The 12,503-nt window shown below is 54.0% G+C and overlaps 1 pseudogene; it reads left to right on the forward strand.

Annotated features, from left to right (window-relative positions):
- The first annotated feature begins 6,261 nt into the window (after positions 1-6,261).
- KRT9 (keratin 9) lies at positions 6,262-12,061 on the forward strand (annotated as a pseudogene).
- Positions 12,062-12,503: the final 442 nt, after the last annotated feature.

The following is a 12,503-nucleotide window of genomic DNA, read 5'->3' on the forward strand; positions in this document are numbered from 1 at the left end:
ACTACCCGTCTGTCGGTTGTCACGCTGTGGCAGCTGAGTGTCACTGTGATGCTGAAAGCTATGCCACTGGTATTTCAAATACCAGCAGGGTCACCTGTGGTGGACAGGTTTTAGCAAGGCTTCCAGACTAAGACAGACGAGGAAGGACTCTGCCCACCACTTCCAAAAAAATTGGCCATGATGAAAGCCCCATGAATAGTAGCGAAGCATGGTCTGTTACAGCGCCGGAAGGGGAGAGGATGGCGCAAAAAGACCGGGCAGAGTTCCGCTCTGCTGTCCACAGAGTCGCTAGGAGTCGGAATTGACTCCATGGCAGTAACAACAGCAAACTGCTCTAGGTGTGGGGGACCCTAGCGGTGAAGTGAGACAGACTCCACAAGGAGAGAGACACAGGGAGGAGGGGAGCAGAGAGGGATCCAGAAAGCGTGTGAGGCTGGGGGTGGAGAGACGATGCCCCAAGCCTCGTGCCTGTCTTCGCTCCCACTCACTGCAGGACAAACTCCACTCCACCTCTTGCTTGTTTACCTCTGTGCCTGTGGCCAAGACACCGACCCTCTCTGAGCCTCAGTGCTCATTTAAAAATTAGTACCTACCTCATAAAATGACTGTGATGACTAAATACGACAGAGCAGGCAAAGCAATGGGGGTCTTGCCCGGAGCCCTGGAGGGTCCTTGATGGAAGAAACCATAGTCCTCACACCTTTCTGTGCCCTCCTCCCCAGCTCCATTGAGCACCGGTCCCTGACCTTAATGGGGGCTCATCAGACTCGAGGGGTGGATTGACCATAGGTGACAGGGCTGAGAACCCAGGTCGTCCACACAGTCCAAGAGGAAGTCAGGGGCGGGCACAATGCCATGGACAGTCGGGAAAACATCCCACTGTGTGCTGGACCCACACCAGCAACTTTACAACATTAGCTCTTTCAAGCCTTACAGCAACCGTGTGAGGTCAGAACTACTTTTTGCCACTAAAATCCTTTGCTTCACCCATCTGACTGCCCTTTAGCCACACTGGCCTTCTGCCCTTGCAGTCACGTGCTCCTTCCCACCTCAGGACATTTGCACATGCTGGCTGTTCCTCTCCCAAGATGCTCTTCTCCTGGCTCACTCCTACTCCCTTTTCACTCCAGTGTCTCTTGCTCAGGGAGATCCTCCCTTATCTCCCAGACTGGGCCACACTTTCATTATATGCTCCCCCATTTTCCCACCAACAGTGCTCACCCCCGGTTTTGAATTATACATTTATTTTTGAGGGTCTGTTTTATCCCGTAACTGTCCAGGAAGGTAGGGGCTGTGTCTGGCTTGCTTGTCACTTTATCCCCAGCACTCAGTACATGCCTGGCACATAGTAGGGCTCAATAAAGGATGAAGCCAAACTTAAGTGAGGAAATTGAGGTTCAGAGAGGGGAAGCAACTTCCCCAAATAAATGGAAGAACCTGGCTTTTGTTTCACACGGGTCTAGCTCCCAAGCAGGTGCCCTGAACCTCTCTGCTGGGTGTGTCCTTGCAGACACAAGGCTGGGGTGTCCAGACTCATGGAGGAGCCTCCTGAGGGCCCACCTCAGCCCCCACCCTCACCCATGCCACTTGGTCTGGTGGGCTCTGCCTCAGTAGGGTGGTGGCAGGCGCCTATCCTGTGAGGAAAGAACCAGTGTCGACAGACGAGGCAGGCATCTCGGCCCTGAGTCAGTGGGCAGCACTGTCTAGATCTGTCTAGATGGCTAACGGAGGGGTGGGTCCCGCGCCACACCTGGCTTCCCTCCCCCAGCAGCCAGTCACATGAAGACTCAGGACCCTCCCAGGGCCCCACCTGGGGCTCAATGACGGAGAGCACGAGGGGGTGGGGTGTGCGGGGCGGTGGGCGATGAGCAGCTGGTTATAGGCAAGCAGCAGGACTCCATGGTCAGAGGAAGGCTGTCCTTAACCCCCCACGTCCCTGTGCCCTTGCCCTTTGGGGACACCTCGTGGGTGGAATCTCAGATGTCTCTGTGTTCCTCTGTCTGCCGGAGTCCTCATGGTACCTTCTCTCCCACTTCTCCCTCCTGCACGGGCAGGGCCTGCACAGTGGATGCTGGCACTGTGGGTCTCGGAGAGGCAGCGCTGGCTCTCCGCACTCAGGAGAGAGCGCTCTGTTCCTCACTCACGCTTTGCAGGGGTCCCCCAGGAGGTGTTGGAGGCGCAGCTCAGAGGGAGGCCCACGAGCCCTGAGAGGGCAGAAGACGGAGCCGTGTCACATGGCCTGGAAGAAATTGACCTCTCATCTCTGAACCCATCTTGCCCAGTCTTCCCTGTGCTACAGAGAACTTGGAGGAAGGGAAAGGATGGCACCCAGGTGCGACTGGAGTAAGACCTGGCTGTGGGGGTCGTCCGACACTGCAAGCTTTTCTTCGTACTGGAAGCAGGGCCAGAGTGGAGAGGACTGGCAGATGTGGGGAGCACGGCTGCACATGGGAGCACTGGGGCATCCATCCAGAGACCGCTCCAGACAAGACCTCACACGCTATCTTTACGGCCCCTGACAGCTCCACACAAAGGGGCTTCTCAAGAGGAAACTGAGATGGAGGCCCCGGGGCAGGGAGGGGGCGCTGGGAGGCAGCCCTTCTCTCTCCACTCCACTGCGCCCCTGACCCCATGAGGCTTTGGAGCAGATGTGCAGATGTGCAGATATGGGGAGAAAAGCCTGTGCCTTCTCAGCACTCAGAGAAGGGAGGGGAGCTGGCAGCGATCAGGGTTCCCTCAACCCAGGGGGAGAATGGGCCAGACAAGTCCAAAATTCAGGGGAGAGCCAGATTTGACAACCAACCTGGAGCACATGGACTGTCAAGTTCTCACCTCGCTGGCCCCCGGGAGGCAGGTTTGGGGAGAGGGCTGGCCGTGCAGTGGGCCCTGCCGGCACCTCAGCCTTCCCGGGCAGCTGCAGTTCTGAGGCCTGCAGCCTGCTGCTGGGAGCTAAGCGAGAGTCAGGGCAGGCCCTGGAGGGGGCAAGTTGAGGAGGTGGCTGAGGGCAGGGTTGGAGGGCTTGGGACCAGGGCTGGAAATGGGCCGTCTCTCAGACAGCCAGCGGTGCAGGGATGCCCGAGCTGGGAGCTCTGGTCAGGCAGGCAGGTCTCAGCTGCCCTGAGGCAGTCAGGCCCGGGTCCTCAGGGTCCCCCACGTGAATGCATTTGCAGAGAAGGCGCGTGAGGAGCCCCAGAGACGCTGCTCTGCCAGCTGCCCCCTTGCAGGCTTACCGCGGCTCTGCCAACTTCTTCTCCATCCAGCACACACCCAGGGCCCGGATTTACCTCCCAGAGTGGCAGCGTCAGCACTGGGGGGCCAGGGAAGGAGAAGGATTGACGCTTCCCTGGTCTCAAATTGCACGCAGGCAGATTTTGGGCTCACCCGCCTAGCCTAGCAGGAGCCTGGGGAAGGGTTTACAACGAATATACTCGCCGCCAACCTTGGTCCAAGAGTTTTCCGTGGGTTAGGCATCCCCAAAATGCTTTCAGTATTTTTCATATTACCTGTTTAATTTTTTACTTAACATAAACGTTGTACTACCTGTTTAAATATTTATTTAGCACGTTTTGGTGTACCTTTCATTTCAACAAAGATATATCTATGAAGGAAATCCCATATTACACTATTTCTAACAAAAAAGGAAAATCAGAACCATTTTCCAGAAATAGAGGGAAATGATATAAATAAATACTTAACTTCTAACTAGATTCTGTTGCTTCCTGAAAGTTCTGAACCCGAGACGGGCTCCTGTTTTGTTAAGTGGGGTGATCGGCAGTGTGGGGGGCGCTGGAGAGGCTCTAGAGTCTGACTGAGATTTTCTCCTTGACTGATCAGAAGATTGAAAAACAGAGAAAGGAAATATTTTTCTCACCAAGTGACTCAATATTATTTAACACAGTCTTTGCACCATCTAAAAGCAGCTGAGGAAACACTGGTCCTTTATGAAGCCCAAACATCCTTTAGCTTCAGCCCAGAGGTCATTGCCCCTTCCAGCGGTCGTTGTTGACCACTCTGGCCTCTCTCTTCTTACTTGTAGCTCTTTTTTGGCTCTTAGCATCTCCTACTGGAATGGCTGGCTCTCTCTCCTTCATCCCATTTGTGGCGGGATCCTCCCTGTGTTGGGACCAGACATGGTGTTGGGCACTGAGGCGAGTACAAGATGAGCAGGTGCAGGGGCAGAGGGGCTCTCAGTGTGGACATGGAGTTGGGGGCGGGGGTGGAGATATGATCTGAGAAACTGTAATGGAGCAAAGTGTAAACTCAGAGGGAGAGAACCCAGAAAGGCTTCACGGAGGAGGGGGCACATGGAGGGGTCAGCCAAGATGAGCAGGGGTTTTCTGGGAAGAAAAGATGAACAGGGGCCTTTCAGGTGGAGAGAACTGCAAGCGCTGAGCCTTCTCCAAGGTGTGAAGGGTGTTCTGGAGCGTTGTATGATTGGGTTAGGGTGCCTGGGGAATGGTGGGAGATGGGGCCGGGATGGAATGACTGGGATGGGCCTTGAATGCCAGGAATGTAACCTTAACTTGGGGGTGAAAAGAAGTCAGTGGAGTGATGGTCAGATGGATTGGAAAGACCACTCTGCCTCTCGCGTGGAGAAAGGCCGAGAGAGGCAGGGAGAAGAGCAAGGAGCTGGTGGTCCAGGCGAGGGCAGAGTCAAGAGGGGCCTCAGGGGGTTGCATGATCAGAGGCGGTCTAACATTTCTCCAGTGCTTCTCACTCATCTCTTACTAGGAGATGGGCAAAACTATTAATATCGTCATTTTTACAGAGGAGGGAACAGAGGGACAGAGTAGTTAAGTAACTTACCAAAGTCACATAGCTAGTGAGTGTGGAGCTGGGATGGAGCTCAGGTAGTCTGGCACCAGAGCCCACTGCCTTCTTTACCGCTTTCTTCTGGCCTTGCTCACTAGAATGTGTTCCGAGTTTCTGCCAAGAGCAAGGGGCTTCTAAGTTCCAGGAGGGCAGGATAAACCACACATCCCTGTATCCCTCCCAGGGTCCGGACGGGCTAGGCAATTGATCAAGGTCAATTCCATACCCACCACCGGGCGCTGCTGAAGGACCAGGACAGCCGAGTTGCTTGTGTTCCTGCTCTAAGGTCAGCCAGTATTAGCACCACTTTATTTATTCGGTCCACTTTCTCCCTGAGTTCTTCGTGTGGACTCTGCTTGCTGTTTCTGTGTGCTGGTGGGCACGCTGCTTTGTAACCATCTCGGTCTTTCTGCCATGTCACTCATCTCCATCAGAGTGGAGCATCTGAGAGCAAGGACAGGGCTCCCCATCAGAGTGGGGCTCCACGAGGGCAGTGGCTGGGCTTCCCACCCGCATTGGCAGCTCCCTGTGGGCAGGGCTTGTGCATCCCTCATCATCTATAGTAACTCCTCGGTACCCCGGTCCCAGCTCAGTCCACAGTGGGCACGAGGCGGGAGCAGGGAGGGTTGTGGGCAGTAATAATCATCAATGGGAGAGTGACTGCTCCTGGGAGTTTCTAGCCCAGAATGGCTAAGTCTCAGACCTGCTGTGGGGCCAGCAGGAGACCAAACCCCAGGATCTAGGTCACCCCCTTGGCAGCAGAGCTGATTTATGGTGCCCCTGACAGCCTGATATCATCACATTACTCCACACAATGGGGAGAGGCTGGGCTGTCTCCAGGCAGTCACCAAAGGACTCTGAGCCTGGGGCGGCCCTGCCGTCTCCTGTGTCCCAGACCTCCTTTGAGTCTGTGGGGGAGGCTGCACAGACAGACGGCACACCCAGGTGTGCCACCTGCAGGTGGGGGTATAAGTAGGCAGCCCTGGGGATGGCTCTGTATCCTGCACTCCAGAGCCAGCAGCACTCCTACAATTGCTTCCCATCCGACGAGCTTCGGGCAGCGCCGTGAGTTGCAGACAGTTTTCGGTGTCCTACCAGCGCCGCAGCAGCTGCGGGGCGGGTGGGGGCAGTGGGGGCAGCATGGGGTCGTCCTTCAGCCACTTCAGCTCCTCACGGGCTGCCGGAGGAGGGGACCGATTCGGCTCTTCCGGTAGCTATGGTGGGGGGAGCTCTGGGGCCTGAGGGTGGGGAGGCGGCAGTAATTTTGGCTCCAGCTACGGCAGAGGGTCTGCGGGTGGTTTCAGGGCTGGTAGTTTCGGCGGGAGCTTCGGTGGTGCTTCCGGGGGCTTCAGCGGTGGTGCTGGAGAAGGCTTCGGTGGGTCTGGGGGCTTCGGGGGTGGTGCTGGAGGTGGGGATGGTGGCATTCTGGCTGCTGATGAGAAGACCACCATGCAGGACCTCAACACCCATCTGGCGTCCTTCTTGGATTAGGTGAAGGCCCTGGAGGAGGCCAACACCACCCTGGAGAATAAGATCAGGGAGTGGCAGGACAGGCAGGCGCCCGGGACCCTCCGCAAGGATTACTCTTGTTATTACGACACTATCAAGGATCTCCAGAACCGGGTAGGTGAGGGCACTGTCATCTTGGTCTCTGTCTCTGTCTCTCTCACATACACACGCACTCACGTGCCTTATCTAATAAAAAGGTAGGATGCTAGATTCCAGGCTTAGACAATAGCCAGGGAACCCATCTTTTAGAATCCTTAAACTTTCATCAGAAACAAACTTATGTTTGGCTCCTCATGGCCCAAGCGCTGGGACTTTGGCCTGTGCTCTGGGCTTTCATTTCCACATCCCCAACTTTCAGAGTCTAGGCAGAACAGGGAAGAGGCCTGGCTTAACATGGGCAGGCCTGGCGCTGGGTGTGGGAGCCTCCTCCTGGCCTCAGGTTAGGAATGCAGAGGCAGTGTGGAGGGAGCATAGTGAGGGGATCGCTCTCTTGGGAGCCAGGATTCTGGTCCCGGGTCTGCCACCAATTCACTGTGTGACCTTGGGAAACCTGATGCCCTCTCTGGACCTGTTCTCCTAACCATTTAATGCAGAGGACAGGGAGACTAGCTCTCAGGTCACTGTTGGTTTAAAACTTCTGTGATTTTATTTAAAAAAACAAAACAAAACCAGATGAGAGTGTGGTGGGCCAAAACCAGATGGATCATATGGCTCAGGAGAGGAAAGCATCTATGCCTGTCTCTCCTCTCACCCACTAGGACTTCAGAGTTTTCTAGTTTAGAAAACCAGAAATGCTATCTCTCCCTTCCTGCTTCTCCTGGGCTCCTATAGCGGCCTATCTTGATCTTTTCAGTTTTGTTGGACCCAGATACACATGCTAGTTGTTCAAATGATAGGGAGGATCTAGAATTCTGGGGATGGAAGTCATCTATCCACTGATCTATCCACCCACCAATCCTCCCATTCACCCACCCCCCCCCCATCCCTCCATCCATCCATCCATCCATCCACCCACCCACCCATCCACCCATTCACCCATCCATCTATCCATCCATCCACCCACCCACCCATCCACCCATTCACTCATCCATCCATCCATCCATCCATCTACATTTCCATCTTTCCATTTATTCATCCACTGAGGTTAATGGAGTGACTACCCTCAGTGTTGCTCTGAGCAGACATAGTAATATATCAGACTTGGTCTCTGCTCTTGAGGAGCTCACAGTCTAGCTAATTCAGTGTTCCCCCCTGTTCTCCTTACCTTCACACATTCTGGTGAACTGACTTTGGACATCCTGTTTCTTCTACCAAAAGCCTCTTTCATCTGTTTATTCAAGTGCAATCTTAGCCATCCTTCAGGAACCAATTCAATTGCCACCTGCTCCCTTAAGTCTTTCTTGAACTCCCATAGCCATAAATCATCTTTCCTTTCCTTGAACTTGTCTAGTATGCTTTGGATGTTGTAGTCAACCGTGGGCTCCTTGAGGAGCAGTGCCTTATTGACCTTTAAACTCCACAGTGTCCTGTGTAGTGGATCTTCAAACATGGAGGCCATACTGAAAATCCTTGCTGAAGGCTGTGAGGGGTCTGTATCATGTACCAGTTGTTGGAAGCTCCTCCTACCTCTTGAGCATCTTCCTGGATTGAGTCCTCACTTCCTGTGGCTTTGCTTGGCCCCTTGCCCTCCATCAGTGGGTCATAGCAGGGGAGCATAGATTCCATGCTGTTTCCTCTTTTTTAGATTATGGACGCAACAGTGGGCAACAGCAAAACTCTCATGGACGTTGACAACACTTGCATGACACTGGATGACTTCAGGATGAAGTGAGTCTTGCTCTCTCTCCCTATCCTGTCATCAATCCTTCCTCCATGCCCCAGTGCTCTTGAGGTCCCTCGAGGGACTGGTTCTCTTTTTCTCATTCCCTACCCATGGCTGGTCTGCAGGTTTGAGATGGAGCAGAGCCTGCGACAAGCCGTGGACGCTGACATCAATGGCTTGCGTGGTGTGCTGGATGACCTGACCATGCAAAAGTCTGACCTGGAGATGCAGTATGAGTCTCTGCAGGAGGGTCTGGCAACCCTCAGGAAGAATCATGAAGATGTAGGGTTCCGGCTACTTATGGCTTGTTTGGGAGAGGGAGGAACAGGAGTGCAGAGACAGCAGGGGATGAGGGGGGCTATGGAGCATTGTCTGGGAGGCATGCTCTCTTTTACTCTTGAGGACACTCCCAGCACCTCCTTAGCATGGCCTATGGTGGTGGTTGGGCTTTGGCTCTATAACTGTGTCCCTTTTTTGTACCCCGGGGGGAGCAGAGGGAGAGGGCCGAAAGGTTGTGGAGAGGATCCCACTCCTCTGACCACATATCCCCTTCTTCCCTGGCAGGAGATGAGCCAGCAGACTGGTCAGAGCACTGGGGATGTCAGTGTGGAGATGAACGCTGCTCCTGGCAAAGATCTAACTAAGATCCTCAATGACATGCGCCAGGAGTACGAGCAGCTCAGTGCTAAGAACCATGAGGACATCGAGCTGCAATATGAGAGTCAGGTGAGCAGGGTGGGCTGCCCATTCAACCTTCTTTCCCTCTGTCCATGTGTCCCTCCATTCCTCCACCCCACCTCTCTATTCTCTTACCACTCCATCTCTCAGGCCGGCTGTCAGTCATCCATCTTCCAATTCATTCATTGCCCACAAACGTAAGTCTTAAGTAACTTCTCAATGCCAGGTTTTAGGTGAAATCTTGACATCTCAGAGATGAGTCAAATAAGATTGCTGCCCTTGAGAAGCTCACAGTTTATCACAAGTGTTAACAAAGGCAGAGCACGAACAGCTTACACAAGGTGATATGCTATCAGATTCTAGTAGAGAAACAGTGTGCTTCTCACACTACACTGAACTCCTTGATGACTCCCTTCCTCCCTGGGGCTCCAGCACCTAGCGTAGAGCCTGGCACGTGAGGGCATGGTCTGTACTGTGTGTGAGTGTGTGTGTGTTTTGGGGGTCAGTTCAAAAAAAGATGAGAAAGGTGGTTTAGGGACAAAGTGTGAAGAGTCCTGAAGCCCTGCTGAGAAGGAGTATTAAGTTGAGAGAACTGAACAGCTCAGCCTGGCTGGAGGGACCCAGAAGTCAGAACAACTTGTCTTTGGCTTTGGGTCAGTCTTGGCCCTGGAGGGGAAGGTCCTGGTGAGTGGGGCAGAACCTTGCCCTTTGCAGCCTCTGGCCAAGCCTGGTCCTCACTGAGCTTTTGGGTTTGTAGATGAGCCAGATCGAGCAGGAGGTGACGAATAGAAGCCAAGAAATGGAGCTCAACAACAGGAGGTGAGCCAGCTCCGGCACAGCATCCAGGAGTTGGAGATGGAGCTGCAGTCTCAGCTCAGCACGGTTGGTAGTCCTGCTCTAGACTCTGCCAGGGTGGGGCACAGGAGGCTGGCCATGATCCCCAGGGGAGGGAAGGGGAGGAACCAAGATGTGGCGTCCCTCTCAGAGCCTCCTCCCGGCCCCTAGAAATCAGGCCTGGAGAAGTCCTTGGAAGACACCAAGAACCGCTACTACAGCCAGCTGAAGGAGGTCCAGGAGCAGATCAGTGCCCTGGAGGCCGAGCTCACTGAGATCTGGGCAGAGACTGAGTGCCAGAAGCAGGAATACAGCCTTCTGCTCGGCATCAAGACACGGCTGGAGCAGGAAATTGAGACCTACCGCAGCCTCCTTGAAGGAGGCCGGGAAGACTTGTAGGTGCCCCGGGACTCTGTGTAGTCCCTGGGAATTCCTAAGCCCCTGACACTACTTCTGTCCCTCTGGAGAGAGGCAGCTGGGAAAGTTCCTGAACCCAAGGGTCTGATGGGTTGAGGACTTGTTCATCCTGTGGGGAATCTCAGGAGGTTTGGGCTTTGGGAAGGGAGGACGGTAACAATGAGAGAAGCGACTGCTCCTTGCTCCAGGGAGAGGAAGGCTCTCCCCTCCCAGCTGTGGCGCCAGCCCAGTCTATGTCCTCTGCTCTTCAGGAAGGAAAACTTGGGGAGAATCACATTTGGGTCTTGACTCTGTCCAGATTCACCCTTGTGTATGTACAAGGAGTCACTCATTTTATCTCTGTGTTTTCTTCCCTTCTCAGTGAATCTTGTGGAGCTGGACAGATTGGCTTTGGAGGTGGCACAGGAAGTGGATCTCAAGGTGGAAGTGGAGGCAGTCATGGAAGAGGATCCAGGGGAGGAAGTGGGGGTAGCCACGGAAGAGGAAGTGGAGGCAGCTGTGGCGGAGGAAGTGGTTCTGGAGAAGGAAGTGGAGGCAGCTGTGGTAGAGAAAGTGGAGGGGGCTGTGGTGGAGGAAGTGGGTGCAGGGGAGGGAGTGGAGGCAGCTGTGGGGGAGGAGGTGGAGGGCACTGTGGTGGAGGAAGCAGTTCTGGAGGAGGAGGTGGAAGCAGCTACGGAGGAGGAAGAGGATGTGGAGGGCGAAGTGGAGGCAGCTACGGAGGAGGAAGTGGAAGGTCATTCCAGTCCCAGTCCTCTTCCTCAAACTCTGGTGCCTGTGGCGACACACACGGTAAGGGACAACTTGAGGCTGTGGGGTAGGGGAGGCACAGGTGTTACTTGTCAAGGCACCACCCTTTTTAAAGCATTTTTGAGCCTCTCTGAACAGAACTGGATTTTAGGGAGGCCTCTAGTGAGGTGCCATAGGATGGCCCTTGTTTCTCGATTGGTTGTTGTTTTTGACAGAGCCTTGGGTGAAGCTAGGACCAAATCTACACACGGCCTGAGTCTCAATAGCATAGGAGATGGGTCAGAAATTGTGCATCATCTTACATATTTCCCCCCTTACCCTATGAGGTGGGTATTGTTATATCCCCATTTTAGAGGTAAGGAAAATGAGGTTCAGAGAAGATAAGTAAGAGAAAGAGTCACACAGGTGAAGTCGTCTCTAGGTCAGAGGAAGTTTCCCCTTGTGCGGGTTGAATTTTATGAAGCAAAAATTCAATATGAACTTGTGGTCAAAGGCTGGGTGATGTGACTGGGAATGTTCAGCTCAGAGAAGCCTTGAGGGGCCTGGGAGCTGTCCCCCTCCGGGGCATCTGGTGTTGTTTACTGTGTCAAGCAGCAGTGCAGGGCCATGGATGTGCACCTAGGGGGAGAGGCTGGAGCCATCTTTGCCTCAGTATCTGAAGAATTTACTAATAAAGCTGTTGAATGGAAGAGGGGTGCAGCCTCATGAGCCCCCATTTCCCTCAGAAATGGGAGAGTATCGGCCAGGGCTGCTGCAGGTGAGCTTCAGGATTGGATGGGGGCCACTAGGACCCCAGGGTCCTTCCATCTCAGGATTCTCCAGCTCTTTGAGCTCCAGTCTTCCTGCTCCCAGTTTGCCCATCTTTCTCCAAGTCCCAGTCTCTTGGTCTCCTGCTCTGAGTCCTCTCTTCTCACTCTCACCTCCCTTCCATCTTTCCACAGGCTACCAGATGTGATACCAGAGCCCCTGTCAACTATCCTGGCCCCACCCCAGCTAAGCATCCCCGAGATGGGCAGACCCTGGATGAAGCCTGCTCGTTGCATTCTGACATCAGGAATAGCTGGCCACAAGCCCCAGGGTCCAGTTGGGACTGGGCTGATGGGGGGTGTGCCTCTGGGTGCCCATTGGCTCCCTCCTCAGGCAGGATTGGGGAGACCTCTCTTCCTCTGTCTGGTCTGGGGGTGACCCCACTCCCTGCCTTATCTCGACTTCCTAATAAAGCCTTCCTACTGCAAATCCAAATTGGACTTTGACTTATTTGTTCTTTGGGATTAAGAAGGGACAGAAAGGAGGTGAAGGGAGAATCAATTGAATCCACTCTAAAAGTGTGGGTTAGCTTTTCTATCAGTTAACTTTTGTGTGTAATAAAACAACCCTTAATTTAGTGGCTTAAAATAACAACCATTTCTTTAGCTCAGATTCTGCAGTTGGCAGTTTAGACTGGGCAGTTCCTTTGTGGCCCTGTGGTCAGCTCACATCAGCTAGGTGGCTCTGCCTCTGGGGTTTGGCTGCGTGCTGGCTGGGGGTGAAGGGGCCACATGACTGTCATCCTCCAGCTAGCTGGTTCAAGCAAGTGTTCCAAGACAATGGGCACGAGCGTGCAAGGCCTCATGAGGTTTAGGCTCAGAGCAGTCACTTTGGCTGCAACATATTGGCCAAAGCAAGTCACAGCCCTGGCCAGATT

Source organism: Equus caballus, chromosome 11 (assembly GCF_041296265.1).
Source record: "Equus caballus isolate H_3958 breed thoroughbred chromosome 11, TB-T2T, whole genome shotgun sequence".
Taxonomy (NCBI): Eukaryota; Metazoa; Chordata; class Mammalia; order Perissodactyla; family Equidae; genus Equus; species Equus caballus.